This window comes from Pleurodeles waltl, chromosome 8 (assembly GCF_031143425.1).
Source record: "Pleurodeles waltl isolate 20211129_DDA chromosome 8, aPleWal1.hap1.20221129, whole genome shotgun sequence".
In the NCBI taxonomy this organism is placed as follows: Eukaryota; Metazoa; Chordata; class Amphibia; order Caudata; family Salamandridae; genus Pleurodeles; species Pleurodeles waltl.
Genome location: NC_090447.1, coordinates 1,175,331,051 through 1,175,352,622, shown reverse-complemented (window position 1 = coordinate 1,175,352,622; position 21,572 = coordinate 1,175,331,051).

Here is a 21,572-nt window from a genome sequence, read left to right as displayed (position 1 = left end):
ATTACAAGTTTGGCAGGCTGACCCGTCAAAAGACCGCCATCCCTACCAGGATCAAGGATCCTGACGGGCTGACGGTGGTCCTGGTTGTAATCAGCCAGGGCAGGGTTGAACTCAGCGCCGCCCTGCTGATTACAACCTTGTTCCCCACCAGCCTTTTCATGGTGGCTTCCCCACCATGGAAAGGCTGGCGGGGAACAAGTGCAGGAGACCACGGGTGGCCCCTGCACTGCCCATGCCCATGGTATGGGCAGTGTAAGGCCTCCCCCTGCCCAGCACCCTTAGAATGCACACTGCTTTATAGGCAGTGTACATTTCAAGGGTACTGTTCGGTTCCATCTGTGCTACGAGATACCACCTGGCTCCTTTAAGGGAGCCGAGTGCTATCTTGTGGCACTGTCCCCCCAAGTCAGACCAGCGGGAACATTCTATTTCAAGGTTTCCGCCGTTTAGCCAGGTCAGGCCTGCAGAAACATTGTGGTAGGGTGGGGGACGCCACCACCATAGCGGTGGCATCCTCCCTGTAAGTTTGGCGGTCCTGTATTGTTACTGCCAAACTCGTAATGAGCCCCATAGTCTTTAACTTTCCTAAACCATGAAACCATGAAGGGAATTGACTTATTATTTTGTGATGAGAATTCATGTTGTAATTCACTGCTATCAGTCCCATATCAGCAGCTGTATTGAAGCTGAGCAAGCAGACACTTGACACTGTACCTTAAGGCACATGGATCAGTGCTTGTACTTTTGTTTTCTTGTGTTTCACTGATGCTATAAACAAACCTTGAATCTTCATTGGCGTTGATGCAGCCCAAGCGTACACTTTGGTCTTTGACCACAGCAAAAGCTGTGGTAAGAGACAGTTCACTGTACTTTTCTTTGGGCATTATATTTATTGATGCACCACTAATGATAATGGTAGGTAGGTATGTGTTAAACATCCACTTATTTTCAATGTAATCTTTGGATAGTGTTTGTATGATTTAGTAGCTCTGACATTTTGACTTTTCTTTGACTGACTTTTCTCCTCAATGGTGACCAGCCCAACATGTGCATGTTTTTCTGAGGTAAGCATTGACATGGCACAATCACTTTCTTCACTTTCACTTATTATTGAAGTGAAAGAACTGCTTGACAATGATTTAGATGATGATCTACTTCGTTTAGGGCCATATTTATACTTTTTGACGCAAAACTGCGCTAACGCAGTTTTGCGCCAAAAAAATTTGCGCTGTCTAACGCCATTTTGAAGCGCCATGCGGGCGTCAAATTTATACTTTGACGTATGGCGGTGCAACCAACAGGTGGGAGTCATTATTTCGTGACGCACACAGCGTCCGTCTGTCGTAAAGGAAACCAACGTAAATGCGACGCACATCACTGTGGGTCGATTTACGACAGCGCAATCGTGAAAACGCCATTTTTTTTCACGCTATTGCGTTACATTTTTGCGCGAAAACTGCCCTTTCAGGAGAGGAGACCCAAAATGGATCCTAGATGCCCCAACAGACCCCAGGAGGATGAGAGCAGACCAGGAACCAGCCAGGAGGAAGCATACAGGAACTAGGACATTTTTAAAAAAAAAAGAAAGTGTCGCTTCAGTGCAGAGGAGCAGGAAATCCTGGTGAAAGAGGTGACGGAACACCAGCACCAACTTTTCATCACCTCTAAATTGCCACTCAGTAGGAGAGAGGTCATCTGGAAACAAATTGTGGACAAGATTAACAGTGTGGCTGAAGAACGCCGGACAGTCACCGAGTGTAAGAAACGCTGGCATGACTGCAAACGTAGGACCAAAGAGAAAATGGCCAGGAACAGGAAGGCAGCAATGCAGACTGGAGGGGGGAGTCCAGCACAACAGGAGGCCCTGGACCACATGGAGGAGATGGTCGCAGCCGTCATCCCGGAGGAGATTGTCACAGGGATTCAAGGACTGGACAGCGCAGACTACCACGACACTACGCACATGCAGGGTAAGTCGCATGGGGAATTAAAATGCAATAATGGGGACTGTAAGCAGGGGGGGGATACCTACTACACAATGCATGTAAGTCAGCACATATATGAAGTGGCATGGGGAAAGGGGCACGGCAGGGGGGCATGCCCAGTACTGACCGAAGCTGGGGCACGACAAAATACAGCAACAACAACAGTCCCACGGGGACATCCTGTAATTACAACAAGAGAGCCAAGGGAAAGCAGTGACAGGTGGGAAGGAGACTACCTCAAATCCACATCCAGGCACTTGTATTGCAAAATCTATTCCCCATCAACTAGGTCCCTACCTGTAATGCAGTAGCAAAAACAACAACTGCAACTTAACTGCCACCACAGTTGACAATAACACCTCTCATCTCTGTGCAGCTATAGCACCAAATGGCAGGAACCCCACCCTGGAACATACATACCTAAATTAGGGGGTGAGTATGACATCTGCAATTTCTCCTAGAAATAAGACAAAGGTACCAGTACACTCAAATGCCGAATGTCCATAACTGACACATACATAAGCCTAAGGAAACAGCAATCGGAGCCACACAGCACTAACGACACACACATGATGCATACGTCAGGGTCCCTCACGTGCCTGCCTAACAAGGCTACATCACTAATGTAATACTGCTCAGACAACAACATTGAGGAGGGGACACAGGCAACTGGTCACTGAAACACATCTGCACAGTCTTACAAAAAAATAGGACATTCATACGATAAACAGGCCAATCCAGTAAGACACACATGATACCCTATCATATACAAACATCAACAATGTTTACATCCATACCACATCCTAACATTGACATGCATAGGTAATGCCACGTAACATGTACAGATCATGCAATGTGAATAAAAAGTGTATGGGGCAGGGCCTGAGAGGCAAGTGTGCTGGCAGGGCAGTCACAACACCCACAGTCAGTCAAAGTGTAGTGTGGCAAGTGAAACGTATACTTTGCGCATTAGCCTCAGGCTGGAGGCCTTTGTGCATCTTACCCTGAATGTACTTATACTCATTTGCTCACATCTAAGTGCCTCAGAGCACTTTGCACTAAATGATTCTCATTGCCCTTCCTATCAGTTAATGTAGCAAATAGTCAGTCCTAAGGTGTTGTCAATTAGTCAAATCACCCTGTTTTGCCTACTTCTGCAATGGAGTTTGCCAGAACATATTCACTCTGTGCCCCAGTAAAGGATACCGTCTGGTACGTTGCTGATAGATGTGTTAGGGTTTAAGGTTTGGCATTCCTGCGTAGGGAAACTTTGTCATCACCATGACATATGTCTGTTAAATTCACTTCCTCGTCCCAAGACACGCATGGGGGAGTTTCCAAACAGAAAATCACAACTAGATGCTTCCTGCCTTGCTGCTGATGCACAACCAGATCCCAGCCCATTCCTCTGATATGAGGGATGATGTCTCCCCTGTGATTCAGACAGGCAAGCTCCAAACTTAACATGCTGTGCTATACATAGAACAAGCAGAGGGAGAGTAGAAACTGTTAGGCACCATGATAGCTGTGTACTAATGTATTACTCTCCTGCGGACTATTTCAATTCTAACAGTGTGTATTGTTTGGGTTATTGGGGCTCACACCTAAATTCCTACAAGTCAGTTGTACAATGAAACTTCATATCAAACAAATACTGTCTTTGTCATTTGTGTATGGGAACATACCGGAAAAGATAGAAATGTGTAGGACCTGAGTGACCACCACTTCCCTGAGAAGTTCCAAAGATGTCATGCGCTCGGATGTCTAAACATTCCTTTGATGTGGGAGACCAGAGGCACTGCTAGTTAGTCTGAGCTAAATTGAATATCTGGGTGACAGAGTTATTTACAAGTGGGTCAAACTTAGTCCCCCACACCATTAGCTATCCTGCTGCCTAGAAAGCCAAGAATCACATGTAGGATAATGAGAGCCCACCCAACAAAATGTCCCTCCATAACAATAGTGAAACACCGAGTGAGGAGTAGGACAAAAAAACGCCTATTCCTAAATAATTACAAAGCAACACCTAGAGGCGACCTGGCAGACATGTCTGAAAGATCCATATCATACATGTGACACACAGGTGGGCCATAGGCCTACAACAATGCCCTATGACGGACAGCAGATAGCTAGACAAACACAGAGTACAAAGTTAAGGCATCCAAAGGCTTGTATCTTAGTGCAAAATTGTCACAACACAGACACACTAATTGTACCCTGTTTCATTGCAGAGGAACACGGATCTCCTGCTGATATGCCTGTCCATGAGTTCCCTGATGACATGGATGACGAGACCATCGACCTCCCACAAGAGACCATTGACATGGTCCTTGAAAGCCTCCAAACCCCACCTTCAGTCACAAGGAGGAGCACAGAAGAAGCAGCCACCACAGTAGAACCACCCGCCACCCCAATTGTAAGACCTGCCAGCTCCAACACAGCTGAGGACTCTGACGACACTGGCACCAGCTTCGAAAGAACAGTCGTTGGGGTCCAGCGGGAGCTGGCCAAGGAGGTGCGGGTGGGGATGCAAACTATGGCAGCCAGCCTTGAGGGGGTGCGTGGGTCGTGCATGTTGTCAACTGCTGATCAGGCAGCTGCAATGCAAGCCAGAACATCGCTCTTGGAGGAACTATTAAAAACACAGAAGGAAATCTGCACAGCTGTCATCCAGTTGACACAACAACTCCAACTGCAAGCCAGTCAACGTGTGCACGAATGCAACATAGAACCCCTCAGGGCCGACCTGGCTGCCTACCATCGGGATGTGGCTGCCTTTCTGAAAAACCAGCAGGCCCTCCTTGCTGCAGTACTGCCCTTCATTACTCGACAGGGATCAGCCCCCGGGATGTCTGCCTCCATGTCTTCTAACACTGAGGTGTGTGTTGCCCCTTCACAACCAACAACAACAAGGATACACCAGGCAACACACACATCAGAAGAAGAAGACATGGAACAGATAACATTCACACGCAAGAGTACCCGGAAGCCCTAGTCCCTGCACCATGGCCTACTCTGACCAAGGTCCTACGTTTTGACACATGCCAGTCTCACTACAACTACCCTCAATGACTGTTCGGCAATCCACTGTAAGACTTGTCCCCATTGCCAGTGAATGTTTCTCTCCTACTATTTGGCAATTCCTGTTCCTCTGCACTGTCTGTGACATCACCGCAGCATGTCAGGAGCATCATCCACACCCCGTCTGTAGGATCACCATGTAAGAATGCACCAGAACGGACTCAGCTAACATTCTGAATGGACATTTTGCATTACACCACCTAAAAATAAATATCACTTGCACACCTATTGTGTCTCTGTGTCATTTCACACTTCAACTGTGCAGTACATAACTCCAAAGTGGCTGTGTGGCAACCATGTCGATTCTCTATACTACTGTCCTGATTTCATGTATACTGAAACATCTGTGCAGTGGCCAGGATTGCATTATAGCTTTACTATACTGAGGAAAATAACTGATGAAGGGACTAAGCACACACAATCATGCTGTGTTGGACAGAATGATGCACCATCTATAGCTATTCTAGACAACTAATGGTGGCTGAGAAATGTAGGCACCATGCAATACTAAAACATGAAATTATGCTGTAAAATGAAAGGAATGATAAACAAATTACACTGCATCAATCCCCCCCACGGCGTATACTTCCATGAAGGAAAGTCATGCTGAATCAGTACACACATGATGTAGGTCAGCAATGACAGCAACAAGACAAGAGTGTGAACAAATCCTCATCTACAAAGCTCTCCCTGAACTTCACAATGCTGTCCGACCTATCTATTTACCTACAATAACAAGTCTGGAAGCACTCTTTGTGAAGTAGGATACATACCAACCCCAAACCTTGATGATCAATGCACACTACCAATGGTGGCTCTCCCACATGGTGGATACTTACCAAGTTAGCACACGGGTAGCTGGCATGTTAAACCTCATTAGCCTGGGGATAGCGAGCATGGAACACAAATGTCATACTAAAACTTTCTGCTACACTGATGTCAAGGCCATGAAAAGGTAGCACCTAACGCATCAGGTAAAGGGTTAACAATTTTTTTATTTCAAAGTAGTAATAAAAGAGGCAACTAAGGGAAAGGTAAACCTACACTAATCTAACCTGACTACTCCTAACCCACAACTGTCCCTAACTGTCCCTAAGCTAAACTTACTCTACACATATAACGAAACGATCTAAACATCAACCCCCCACCCACCATTAAGAGACAAGACACATGCAGGACAACACTTACTAACCTACACACATACTATACTATCCTAAACAAACATATATTTTTTTGGATTTTTTTTTATTTATTTTTTCTAAACAGGAATCCCAACATTGCCCCCCACCCACCCACCCACACAAAAGTATTAGATAGAAAGAAAAAGGACCCCCCACCCTCTTACTTAACACTAACTAAGCTAATTTCCTATACTTATCCTATAACTAACCCCCCAAACCCAACTAACAGTATGAAAAAGGAAAGAGGTGAGAGGGGAGGGGTAAAAGTTCAGGAGGGCAAAATGACTACAGATTTGCCCTCCGTAGTGTGCGCCGGATGGAGCGCACCTTCTTCTTCACCTCATTCATGTCCTCCGTCAGGTTGTCAACCTTGCGAATCAACCTGTCGAATTTTCTGGACAATGCCTGGAAGGCTGCAGGGTCGATGGGAGGGTCAGTGCTGGTCTGCGTGCCGGTGGAGGTGGATGTTGTTGCTGAAGTGGAGTGGCCACGGGACAGCCCTGCTCCCAACACACGGCTGGGTCCAGGTCTGGAGGAAGATGCCTGCTCCGTTGCTGGGTCCCCTTGGGCAGACCTGGTGGATGTAGTGGCGGTGGTTGTTGGTGGCACCGTTGGGGGAGCCTGTGGTGTGGCATACCACGCCCCGGAGGCCCGATCCGAATTATATCTGCGGGCCATCCTCCGATACCCACACTGCACCTGCAGGATGTGCCTGTACCTCATTGCACGGCGCTCTAAATGGTTGCGCTCTGCGGCACTCAGGTTTGCAGCTGTGAAGAGAAAAGGGAAATATTGAGCATTGAATTTACAGTGGGTTGAATACCACAATGGGTCATTTGTCCATTACTAGAAATGTATTGTTTGCAGGAATTGTTACAACATAGTTCACGGAAAGGCTCAGATGAAGTACATGTGAATCATGCATACCTAAGGGCATATCACACCTAGCATATCCATGTCTCTACATGATGGATGACATCACCCTAAACTACACATCCAAATCATACCTAAGGCATGAGACATTATGGCACCAGCTCTTCCGCATACTGACTTCACTACATATGTCATTCTATGTGATAACAATCATACTCCTCACTCAATGGCATTTGGAATTAGTTGTGTGCTAAGATTGAACCCCTGGCCCAGAATCATATGTCCACACTAGGGGCCAGATGTAGGAATTTTGAAAAATCAACTAGCAATTTGCAAAGCAGAACGGTGTCTCTGACACCGTCTGCGAGTCGCTATGGGGTCCCTAAAACCCACCTCATGAACATCAATGATGTGGGTTCCAAGTTGCCCCACCTTAGCAACTATGGGCATTCACGGGGATGGAGGCCTGCTGGGACCAGCAGAACTCCATAGACGTGATTGCTTTTAAATAAAGCAAGTTATTTTTCCCCAAGTGTAGGCCGTTTACCTGAAAGGAAAATCAGCTGCAATTAGTTAAAAATCACAACAATTCAACTTGGAAATTTTCACGGTAATTATTGGTCCCTTAGACCACTGGCTGTTTTGCACAGGATTATTTTGGTCCACTCACAAAGGTGAAGGTTTACAATGAGGACCCCTTCCAGTCAGCAAGTTGGTTACCATCCACTTCAAGTGGATGATAACAGCTACTCACTTTGCAACCACGTACTCGGTTGCAAATGGGATTGCCTACCACTGTGATTTGCAAGTAGGTCTGGTAAACCCCTTTATTATTAGCATTTTGAAAAGCATTTTCCTAATATGTACATGACCACCAAATACATTTTGGAATGGGAAACAGACGTTTGCAAATCACAAACATATATTTATGCCATTTGCAACGTGTAGACATTTTTCTCCCTCTGGCCCTAGGTACTAACTCAAGTCACAAAAGGTGTTAAGTACGTGTAACATACTGGTTGCTACAGTCCTAGGTACCCTGTTTCACAGTAACATCCCAGTCTTTGTGGGTGGTGTGGGAAGAACAACCAACAATCCCATGTTCAATGCACACCCATGAGTGTACAGAAAGTTCAACAAGTATGTGCCTTCACACACAACACCTATGAAGGGCTAGCAACACGTTGTAGTCAGCCCAACCTTGTCACATCCCAGGTCCACACATGTTAAAATGATATGACTTAGCCCAACATAACATACTATTAGTGAGGCATGTTTTACAACACACACAGAGGAGGTAGAACACCCATTCACATGATTCAACTGAACACCTAAGCCATTGCACTCAAGTCACACACACTTTGAGTTCACCTTGTGGAAGTACATGCCCCCGGAAGATCCGACCTACAGTGTACACAGTCCATCCTCAACTAGGAAGAAACACTTGTCATCAAAGCCATGTGCCTAAGCTATCTGGGAGACTGTCAGTCTGATATGCAGACTCAGTTGATGGCAAGTCCCTGACCAAGTCTAACATTGACCAGTGTATTCCAAATGAGTCATACCATTCCCAATTGCCGCCCTAATTGAATGGGCTACAGCCCCTCAATCTGAGAGATGACTAGGTATTGCTTTACAGAAACATAATTCAAATTTGATATCACACAAAAAAACAAAGCCAATGAACGGCCAGCACATCAAATCATGAATTCTCTTGAACACACAGTAATCCATCATGCTTCATTACCAAACAATGAAAATAGCACTCAGGCGACACTCACTGTAGGTATCGGGGTCGTCAAAATGGGCCACCTCTCCCACGGTGTACGGGGCTGGTCCACCTGTAAAGCATGAAACAAAGATTATACTCAGACTGTGTGAACGGACAAATAATTTCTGTTACAATGACACTGTGTGAATATGACATGGTAATGATAGACTTTCACACATGCTCATCCTGCATGGATGACTTTGTATTCAACATCATCACTGGATGAGTCTCCTGCTCCAGTGTCACACCCTACTACACCCATGCAGTGGCCAGGACAGTCATGTGTCGTCCAAGTTAATCCTCCAGTAGTATGCCACAACAATAATGTTATCCATTCATCTCAGCATGTGCATCCCAGAGAGACATTCCAAAACTGGTTCCATGAGGACTGCATGACCACTCACAATCAAACAGCCTATGTGGACAGGTTCAACACACAGCAACCAGACACACATGTGACATATGTGTGAACAACATGACTAACTTCATGTGACGTGAAGGCAACACACATGTATAGCATCATCATGTGTTTCCAATTTTCTGTCTAGCTATGGTGTCTACATATGTAGGTATGTTGTTTCTACATGACGTACTCACTGGCCATTATGACCAGTAGAGTACAAATAGAGCAGTTCACATGTTGCTTTTCTGACACAAATGCAACACGACATTACATGCAGCTACAGGCATCTGGTATGTGTTGCAAAAATGAGCCATCGGACTGGTAGCATAGGTCTTCATACACATTCTGCAACAAATACACATTAGGACACATATGTATACCTTTGTAACATTTTGTGACGCAGAGAGGGGGCGACTTAGCAAAATACAAATAGATGTTGGATTTTAATGCTGTTATTGCGTGTACATGTGTTTCAAAAATGGAGATTTATGTGTATAACCATGGGCCTAGGTTTCCCTAGCATTACACACAGTCAGCTACTTATTTTGCAGATTGGCTAACAATCATCACATGTTCACACACAGATTTCTATCATTCCCATTTAATTGATTTGTACTCACCAACATGGCCACCAATCCGGAGTCCCAGGTGGTCCAGCAGGTCCTGTTCCCTGGTGATCAGATCTGCCCAGCGGTGCTTGAGTTGGTGGACATTTCGCATACTCACGTAGACCCGGACAAGGTGATGGCGCACCTTCTTCCACCGGATTTTCCTCGCCTCCGTGTGATACCCCTGTATCACACGGCCCCCAGCTTCCAGCATTAGTGGGAGGAAATGGCTTACTAGCCATATGAACCCCCCCAATTCGTCTTCACCCATCCTGGACAGGCAAGGCCTACCTGACATATTGAGAGGACTAAAAATGTACAAAAGAAATATGAAAGTAAAAGTGGGAAATGGGGAAAGGTAGAGGTGTGAAAGAAAAAGAAGAAGGAGAAAAATAGCCCAACTAACCCCCCAAACTATGCTACCCACAACAGACTCCCACAGACAATACAAACTATCACAGGTATGGACAAAATAACACTAAACAGACTGAGACAATGTTATACAACAATAATAGATTGACACTAAGACAAAATACAAGGCACACAGGACACTAAAGCAGTAAAACACAGGACAACACCTTTCACACAACCACACAGTCTAGATCAATCTGAGACTGCAAAGTGAAAGTGAAAGTTAACTCCCAGTACAGATTTGGTAAACAGGATATCCTATTACATCACTTCCTGCATAAAATGGCCGCTGTTTTTTTCCCCCGTTCTGCGTCATATTTTCACGCATACACAGTTGTGCGTCATTTTTTTTGACGCATTACAGTGCACATGATGCCGAGTCAAAAAATATGATATGAATATTAATAATTTTTAATGTACATGAGATGACCAACATATTGTCCATGTAGCGTCAATTTTACCACGCATACATCATGGGCGTCATTTTTTTTTACACGTACAGTAGTGCACATGATGCGGAGTTAAAAAATATGATATGAATATTAATAATTTATTATGTACATGAGATGACCAACATATTGTCCATGTAGCGTCAATTTTACCACGCATACATCATGGGCGTCATTTTTTTTACACGTACAGTAGTGCACATGATGCGGAGTGAAAAAATATGATATGAATATTAATAATTTATTATGTAAATGAGATGACCAACATATTGTCCATGTAGCGTCAATTTTACCACGCAAACATCATGGGCGTCATTTTTTTTACACGTACAGTAGTGCACATGATGCCGAGTGAAAAAATATGATATGAATATTAATAATTTATTATGTACATGAGATGACCAACATATTGTCCATGTAGCGTCAATTTTACCACGCATACATCATGGGCGTCATTTTTTTTACACGTACAGTAGTGCACATGATGCCGAGTGAAAAAATATGATATGAATATTAATAATTTATTATGTACATGAGATGACCAACATATTGTCCATGTAGCGTCAATTTTACCACACATACATCATGGGCGTCATTTTTTTTACACGTACAGTAGTGCACATGATGCAGAGTCAAAAATATTGTGGATGTAAATTATACTTTGAAGGCGAAAGATTAATACACTTTTGGATACATTTGTATTTGACTCTGCATTGTGTGCACTCATGTATGTGAACAAATTATGACGGCCATGCTGTATGCGTAGAATATGGAGCAAATTTATCCTTATGTCTTCATGTTTTTACCTTTGGAAAGGTGATTTGTCATGGTCAAACGGTGCGATGTGATACACATTTGTGTTTGTATATGACACATGTCCGTTGTTTTATGTATAGAAGGCATTCACACTGTAATGTTTGGGATACGTTAACTAATGTATTGACCATATTTGACAACATATTTGGTGTAATTGCTGATGGCTATTTTGAAATGATGGATGGGATACCATAATGTATTCCGTCTCCAAAATGTGTCCACGTTTATGATGGTGATGCTTTTATCTGTAGTCCTAACAGGGAGTGGGAGAGTCACTTTCAGTTTTTATGGGGCTGACCATGTCCCCTTATGATTTTGTGTTTCAGATTTGTGTTGGACTTGTGACATGGAGGCCACACATGTGCCTCATGCATGTGTTTAGTTCACAAGTACATGATTCTTGTATGTTTTGGGGGCTGTAGAGGTGGACTTAGGCCCCCAGCATCCTAGGATTTGACCATCCAGAATAGCTACTGTATCCATGGAGTATATTTATTATATCATGGCAAACCTGCAGCAGCGGGCTAATGTAAGGCCATATGGTATGAATGACTGTTGACCATTCATTCATCTCATTAGCCCATTTGACGTTTGCAGTAATGATGAATTGGAGCTAACTTGCATACCATTTTCCTATGACTATGTTTGCAAGACTCTCAGCGTTCCAGATGTGATAATGAGAATAATTTTGTTGTTGTCTGTGTCCCTTCCTGCATAAACTGGTTTAGTGGCATGTTACAATCTTCCTGCTAGGTTCAAACTGGGACACAACTGTGATGGTCTACTTTCAAATATTAGGTTGATTGTATGACATATGTGTACATGTGTGTGGGACTGTGGATCCACTATCACCTGTCCGGGTGTATGTTGTCACTGTAACTTCAAGGTCTCCACCTGAGTTAGTGGCAGCTGATGTTGTAGCAATTGTGTATTGCTCATATCACACACTTGAGAGAAGCCATTGATAACATGGTCACGTCCACATGGATGGTCCCACCCTGTCTCTGAACACGTGTGATGTGACTTTCAAATGATCTCCAATTTTGGCCTGGATGAGAGACTGTTTCAGTTGTTTGGATCCGGCATGTGTAATTGTCACATTTGTACTCTTGTTGGGCTCTGTGTATGGTAATGTATCATGTCACATCCTACCCTCTGTGCATACAGTTGTGATGTTTATTTTTGGTGTGATGAATGTTATAGCATTCTTGATCAATGAGACGACATTCATCTTCAGCTATTTCAAACTAAAGGTGGTCAGAAATGAATAGGCCAAAGCATGATGTGGTGTTTGTTATCTGTGTTTATTTACAAGTGTGGAATACAAGTGATTATAATAACTTAAGTAAAAAAATTGTTCACAAGCTGTTGGCGCCTACGCACTCCTGCTGCCGTGTTAGGTTGTTCCCCCTCCTGTTGCAGGCCAGCATCCTCCTCATCATCATCCTCAGGCATGTCTGGGTCCGGTTCAAGGAGGGGAATGCTCCTTTTTACACAAATATTGTGTAATATGGCACAAGTGAGTATGATCTTACAGACCATCTCTGGGGAGTATAGTAGGCTACTGCCAGTGATGTCAAGGCAGCGGAACCTTGACTTTAGGATCCCAAAGGTCCGCTCCACAATGCTGCGTGTCCTCTTGTGGGCGTCATTGTATGCCCGCCCAGCAGCAGTATTTGGGTTCCCATATGGTGTCATTATCCAAGGCTGGATGCCATACCCCTGATCAGCTGAAAGAGAAACACAGAATGGTATCAATTAGATGTAGGAGGCACTGTTGTACTTATCTTTGATGGAAGTAGTTGTGTTGTGTTGTCTGTGACTATTTTGTGTACTAATGTGACAACCTATGGTTGTTGGTGGAAACTTTGGCATTGTTTTTTTTCCTTGGCTGAGCAAGTGTTTGTTGGCTAACTGTTTGTCAGCAGGATGTATTGGTTTCTCAAGTACAGTGTGCCCTCCCTTTCATTGTGACTTGTGACACAGGTGTCCGTGTGTCCTCACTGGGGGTGTGATGATAGTTCCATGCAGAATTGAAACATGAAAGTGTTTTAGAAACGTTCAATTGAACATACCCAGGCCATCCCATCCCTTAAAACTTATGCATTGTATTACTGTACAGGTTATTGTGAGACTTCCAATTTGCAAGGTGACATTTAGGCAACCACAGTCATGAATGTCTTCACACTAAGCTGTAGAGTAAATTCCAATGTGTGAGAGGTTCAATGGTGACTTGTGAAACATGGCTAGTGATGTGAGTACCTCAGTGTGTTCCTGTCTAGGTGTTGCTATTGTGGTGTATGGGTTGTTTATCCTAGAGGGTTTCTGTGCAGTGAGTATATAAGTAGATTTTTGTTCTTACCAACAAGTAGTCCATTGCCATACCGTCCATCCTGGAAGTGTTGGTTGATGGTGCAGTGACGGAAGATGAATGCGTCATGTACACTCCCAGGATATTTAGCCACAATGTTGCTGATCAGTCCTTGGTGATCGACTATGGCCTGCACGTTGATGGAATGTGTGTGCTTCCTGTTGCGGTAGAGGTGTTCACTCGCAGCAGGTGGCACAAGGCGTACGTGTGTGCAGTCGATTGCACCAAGGACGTGCGGAAAGCCACTGATGGCGTAGAACCCCTGTTTAGTTTCCTGCTGCTTCTGCACTGTGTTAGGGAAGCAGATGTGGCGGGGTGTCAGTCCAATGATGGCATCCAGTACTTTAGGCAGGAATGCGGAGAAAGATGGTTGTGAGATTCCACCAACCAGGGCACGAGTTGTCTGAAACGAGCCACTTGCCAGCATGTGAAGTACGGCAAGCAGCTTTGTTTCTGTTGGGATAGTACGTGGAGTCACTAAAGTGGGGGCCAATTGCTGTTCAATATTTGTCAGCAGCTGCTGAATGGCCTGCCAGTTCAACCGGTACCTCTGGATGATGTCTCGTTCCCTGAGGCCATGCAGGGTTGTTCTTGGGCGGAATATCCTCTCCTGCCTTCTGCGCTGTCTTTGGGGTCCCTGCTGTTGTTGTTGTAGCTGCTGTTGTTGCTGCAGGGCTCTGCGTCTACGTGCACGCTGAAGAAAAAGCACCTCCATGTCTCCCTGTTGCTGCTCTGCTGCTCTGCTGCTCTGTTGTTTGTTCTGTGTGTTCTGATTAAGTACAGGTGTGTTTGCCCCATTTTAATGCCTGCCCTGACCCAGGCGTTAAAATTTCACGATATTCGTGCTTTGCGTGATTTTTTTGCGCCGCCTGCCGCGCGGGAGTGATTTTTGCCCGGAAGCATAAATACGACGCACCGCTATGTGCGTCGGTTTTTGGACGGGAACGCCTACCCTGCATGTCATTAACGCAGGGCGGGGAGCCGCTTCCAAAAACTGGCGCACATAGCGCCATTTTCCTGGTGCGCCGGATCGGGCGTCAGGGTTTAAATATGGGGCAACGTTTGCGCTGAAAGTGCGTCAAAATTTTTGACGCACATTCGGCGCAAACGGAGTATAAATATGCCCCTTAGTATCTATTTGCCCCCCCTAATATCGCTACTTGGCCTTGTGGGCATGAGTCGAACATTGCTTCTGGAATGTTCTGGCAGCCATTTTGTCTTTGCGCCATGACACACTTAGGGGCATATTTATAATTTTTGGCGCAAAACTGCACTAATACAGTTTTGCACCAAAACGTTTTGCACCGGCTTGCACCATTCTTGAATGTCAGCTGGGCACCATATTTATGAAATAGTGCAAGCCAGTGTAAAGGGTAGGCTAGAGTAAAAAAATTACGTCAGCTAGGTGGGGGTGGCGGTATGGGAGAAGGGGGTTTTGCAATAAAAAATTATGTTAGGCTGGTAAGAGTAAAAAAAATACTCTAACCAGCATAGCATCGTTTTCTGACGCAAAACCATCCATACCACATGACTCCTGTCTTATAAAGGACAGGAGTCATACCCACCACCCCAATGGCCAACACAGGGGACCAGGGTCCCCTGGCCATGGCTATTGCACCCAGTGCCATGTAGGGGGCCCATTTCAGGGCCCCCAGTGGCACTTTAAAAAAGAATACCTTTACTTACCTATACTTACCTGGAATTGGGTCCCCCATCCTCTGCTGTCCCTCTGGTGAGGATGGGGGTGTCCCTGGGGCCTGGGGAGGGTACCTGTGGGCTTAAACCATGGAAATAGGCCCACAGGTCCCCTAACGCCGGCCCTGAACCAGGCGTTAAATAATGGTGCAAAGCAAACTTTGCTCCATTATTTGACCCCTCCTCCCTGTGCATGATTTTAGCACGGGGATAAATATGGCGCTAAGGCCATAGAATCATTTTTTGCATGGGAATGCCTACCTTGCATCTCATTGACACAAGGCAGGTTTCCACATCCCAAAAATGACTTTAACTCCATAACTTTGGTGCTAGACAAGTCTAGTGCCAAAGTATAAATATGGAGTTAGTTTTGCACCGAATTTGTGTAAAAGAAAATGACGCAAATTTGGCACAAAACATGTATAAATATGGCCCTTAGGCCCATATTTCTACTTTTTTGCACTGTATTTGTGTCATTTTCTGATGCCAAAGTGGTGCAAACTTACAAAATATAACTGTATTTGGTCAGTTTGTTCCGCTGTTGTGTCAAAAAATGACGCAAATGCGGCTCAAAAAAGTATAAATATGGGCCTTACTTTTTCCTTCACTCAGCACATCATCACAAAATGGTTCTCTTTACAACAGCCTTTGCATTACTGACCAATGGCAGGACACTTTCCTTTGTGTGGAAACACATACCGCATCTGAAACACAACTTCTATTTGCAGACCGACATCACTTTGTGTCCTTCAGTCTTTTGCTTTGAATTATTTTTCACACTCATGACCTACTCCCTCTGGGCACCTCCAGCCTCCATGTCAGCAGCTTGTCTTTCAGCGCATTCCTCAGCTCTGGCAGCCATCAATACTTGCTCCAGATGAAGAGTGTCGCTCACCATTTGTCGTTGGAATCAATTAGACAAGCATCCATCGATCACTCTAAGCCTCGTGGCTTCTTCTTCATTAAATACATTGAACCTACAGTGTTTGATGAGTGTGTTGAGTTTTTCCACAAATTCATCGATTATTTCACCAACTCTTTGATTTTTTTGACAGCTGAAACTGTATAATTTATAATCAACGTTCGGTGCTGATTGAACTTGAGATTCAATGCATTCTTAATGTGACAATATGTGACTTTGCCAGTTCTTAGAATTTTCTTTATGGCTTTTTTCACACCATCACCAGCAATATTTTTGAGATATTTGAGAATTGTTAGACTTGGCATCCTTGGTGTGCCTCTGTTTCCCAGGTTGTTGATGTGTGCTGGACTCTGTTTTTGCTGTTGTTTATACTTTGGGCACTTTACCACTGCTATCCAGTGCTAAAGTACAAGTGCTCCTATGTAAAATGTGTGTGTAATTGGCTTTCCATGATTCGCATATTTGGTTTACTAGTAAGTCCCTAGTACAGTGCACTAAAGGTGCCCAGGTCCTGTAAATCAAATGCTACTAGTGAGCCTGCAGCACTGGTTGTGCCACCCACATTAGTAGCCCTGTAAATATGGCTCAGACCTGCTACTGCAGTGTCTGCAAGTGCAGTTTTAAACTGCCCATTCGACTTGGTAAGTGTACTTACTTACCAGGCCTAAACCTTCCCTTTTTATACATATAAGATACCCTTAAGGTAGGCCTTAGGTAGCCCCATGGGCAGGGTGCAGTGTGTGTTAAATGTGGGACATCTACTTATGTGTTTTACATGTCCTAACAGTGAAATACTGCCAAATTCGTTTTTCACAGTTGCAAGGCCTATCTCTCTCGTAGGTTAACAAGGGGGCTGCCTTTAAATATTATTAAACCGCAGATTTCCTTTGAAAGCAGATAGACATTTGGAGTTTGGGGTCTCTGAACTCACAATTTAAAAATACATATTTTAGTGAAGTTGGTTTTTAGATTGTGTGTTTGAAAATACTACTCTTAGAAAGTAGGCATTTTCTTGCTTAAACCATTCTGTGGCTTGTTTGTGGATTCCCTGTGTGGGTCAGTTTGACAGTTGGACTGTTTGCACCTCCCCTTTAGACAGTGACACAAAGGGAGCTGGGGTGTAGCCTGCAGATCCTTATGGGCCATCTGGGCTGAGGGGAGGAGTGGTCACTTACACCTGAAAGGGCTGTGCCTACCCTCACACAATGCAGTCTTAAACCCCCTGGTGTGTGTCTGGGGCCTGGCTTGGGCAAGGCAGGATCTTACAAACAAGAGAGACTTTCCTTTGAAGTTTGCCTATTTCAAAGGCAGAAAGGGGTATAAGAAGCGTACCGAAAACCCCTGAAAATTAGATCACCTCTGGATTCAAGAGGAACCTCTGCCAAGGAGAAGAGCCGAGGAGAAGTGCTGCCCCTGCCTGTGACTGTGCTTTGTTGGGCTATCCTACAGTTGCTCCTTCTGCCTGTGGAAAGGAGTCAAAGACTGGACTTTGCTGTGTATTCCTGCTTGAAGAAGAATCTCCAAGGGCTTGAACTGAGCTTGCCTTCTGTTGTTGAAGTCTCAGGGCCATCAAAGACTTGCACTGCCAGCAGCTGGACTCTCTGCTGAGACTCCTGCCCTGCCAAGTGGTGCCCTATCCAGACCCTGGGCCCTTGAGAGGTGAAGCTGGCAGCCAAGAACTGAAAATCCACGCACAGTCCGCCGGGACCCGAGGTGCCCATCCTGATTGACGCATCGCTTTCTTGCGGGAGAGAAGAAACTACACATGCCAACCTGACCAGAGGAGGAACGACACACGGTCTCGCTTGCGAGTGAGAAACCAACACATCGTTGCCCTTTTCCGATGCACACTCACCCGTGGAGTGTTATTTTGACACTACCGAGGTACTTTGTGCGCAAACAACATTCTCACTGTTTTCTAAAGGATTAAGACTCTTAAGGCCTGGTTGATACTTTTTTAGCGCCGCATTTATGTCATTTTTTGATGCAAAAGCTGCGCAAACTTACAGAATATAATTGAATTTTGTACGTTTGCGCCGCCTTTGCATCACAAAATTATGCAAATGCAGCACTTAAAAAGTATAAATCAGGCCTTTAGTCTTTTAAAAATTCATATCTTGACTTGTGTATATTGGATCTTTGTCATTTCAGTCTTGTTTTGTTTAGATAAATATTACCTATTTTTCTAAACCTATGTTGTGTCATTTTGGAGTGTTTTCACTGAGTTACTGTGTATGTTGATTCAAATACTTTACACATTGCTCCTTAAGTTAAGCCTGCCTGCTCATGCCAAGCTACCAGGGGGGTGAGCGGGGATTAACTGAGGGTGATTCTCCTTTACCCTGACTAGAATGACGGTCCTTGCTTGGACAGGGGATAACCTGACTTCCAACCAAATACCCCAATTCTAACAATGATCTTCCTGTTATCAGTCTCTTCAAGTTTATCAATTAAACCTTCATATGTCTCTATCGAGGCAGCCGATCTATTGCCAAAATTTTGCTTTTTGGTAGTATAGAAAGATGGTGGTGGTTTCAGGAAGGCTGCAGCATTGTACATCAATGTGGAACTCACTGATGAGGGTAGCTTGCTCCCTTATGCTGTTGAATGATCATGTTTGTGCAAATCCTCTTTAAAGTCTTTTGACTTGCAGGTTTCAGAATCGTCTTTTAATGTTAATGTGAATGGTATTTTATTTCTTAATTGCCATCTTCAGACTTCACAGATTCAATTGTTGCCTCCAACCGTTTTGCTCTTGGAAGACCTATGAAGTTGTTCTGAGCCCCACTCAGCAGCTTGATGAGCAACCACTTCTGGTATAGACAGCTCTGTAAGCACAACCCTGAGCACCTCTCCTTGAGCCACTTCGGTGACCACTGTGGCACAATGACTCTCTTTAGCACGCTTGGTAAGTCATCAGTTTAATCTTTTTAATTAGGGGTATGCAGGAAGTTCCACTGCGCTAGCGGAGCTAACAGAGTTTTTAGAACAGAGGCACATATGTCATCCAAGAGAAGTTTGCTTGAACCATGGCAAACTCTCCAGGAGAGCACTTTCTTCTTCAGGTTACCTATCCCCTATCTTATTGCCAGTTCTAGTGTTCTCCCCAGCCTGGTACCGCTAAATGACTAGGCCACATAAGAAGCTGTGAATCAGACATTTTTATTCCACTACATTTACTGCTGAACTCCAAGATTCTAAACCAAGCTTTCATCACATTCTATTCCAATGATTATGTCACAATGATACAGTCTTTGAGGAGCCAGAAAGGTTCCATTCTAAATTATGCAACAAACTACACAGTAGACAACCAGAGCCACTTGCCGAAAACAACCTCGAGGGAGGCAGACAGGAGCAGGATTGGTCAGGGAGGCCTTTTGCCTGGAGTGGTCAGAAGCATAATTCTCAACTATGTCAGGTTGGATGACCTGTTTTTCAGCACCTACCTTGCCCTTGCTATATACCTTTTAGGTACTTGGAGTACTACTTGGGACGAACCAACAAATATGGCCAAAGAAAGATAGTAAAAGAGGACTTTTTAACCTAAGGGGTCGGCTTCAAGATTTCCAGAAAGGACCCTCCTGTGCTCAGTACAAGCCCTGCATACAAACCTGGGTAAAAAATTTACCAAAGTAGAATCTGATGTGCGCAAAACAGAGGAGAAATTAGAAGTCCTAGCAGGAAGGATGACAAAGGTGGAACACACACTCGAACAGAAAGCAGAGACAAAGCAAAAGAGGGGCGCAAAGAGGAGATGGAGACTGATGTTCAAGAGATGTAGTCCTTCAGAGAAAATGTGGTGGCACACATGGTACAGTTAGATGAAAGATGGAAAAGTTAGATAATTTGCAGATAATTTTTTTTGTGCTTGTAAGTATTCAAATGTATTCCAATCGTTAATAAATATATTCCAGGAAATGGCCAGTGTGTTTCCATAGTAACACCAAGCGTGTTTCACTGTGTATTACAAAACAAATTGTCTATTACATATCCCATTTATCTACAAAATATGACTGTTCAGTCAGTATAAACTTCCCTAAACAATTTCTATGCATTTTTAAATGTCACACCTTTCCATAAGAAGCCATTTTTTGTTGCCTTGAATGAGAGTTCTGTGTATTTAAAAATATCAGAATGATCGTAGCTTTGAAAATTACAAATTATAAAACTACAATTCTCAATCTATACACCAACTGAACCCAATATATTACAATCAATGCCCTCTTACACCATGTATGGAATACCTGAGTCATATCAGGTGCTATTATTTCTTCCAATATGTTATTGAGGTGCAAACCTATTTAAGTCGAACAGGTGTTCATGCACCTGCTTGTGTGCTTAAGCCTCTTAACCACTGACAGGACAATACTACACGAACGATACTAATGTTTGCATTTATGTCACTCGACCAAATGTATAGCACACTGTCAAAAATGTTCACAGTGGTAAGTTATTGCTCAAAACTTAGTACAGATTTTCAATAATATTGTTCGTGTTCACAATGGCATTTCCCCTTAAGAATGACTCAATCTAAAAAGCATGCTGTAGTGATGTGACTCCATTCTCCGTTCTCGAATGCGTGTGCTCGAGATGCCTCACGGTCTGGTGAGTGACACAGTGGCATTTGAGAACGGTGAGAGAAGAGAAACAGTTTACGAGACGGACGGCCGTAGCTGCGCATCTCCTTCATGAATTGAACTTGTTTTAATAAACTATGAAGTAAGCTCAACTCGCCTGTGTCGGAAGCACTTCTTTACACATGCCAATTCAAAATTATCCTTCAACCCTCTAGGTAGCATGCTAGATATGGATGCATGGCACAATATCGAGGTCAAAAAAGTCAGTCTCCCTATATTGACTCTATAATATGCCTACAAATCTATCATGAGACAGCTTAATGCCATGTCTACGTACCTTGACAATGTGTTGATAGTAGATATATATTGTGTAGTTAATATAAGTGCAGGCTCATGTTAATACTTCCAGATGTGGTAGGACATCACCAG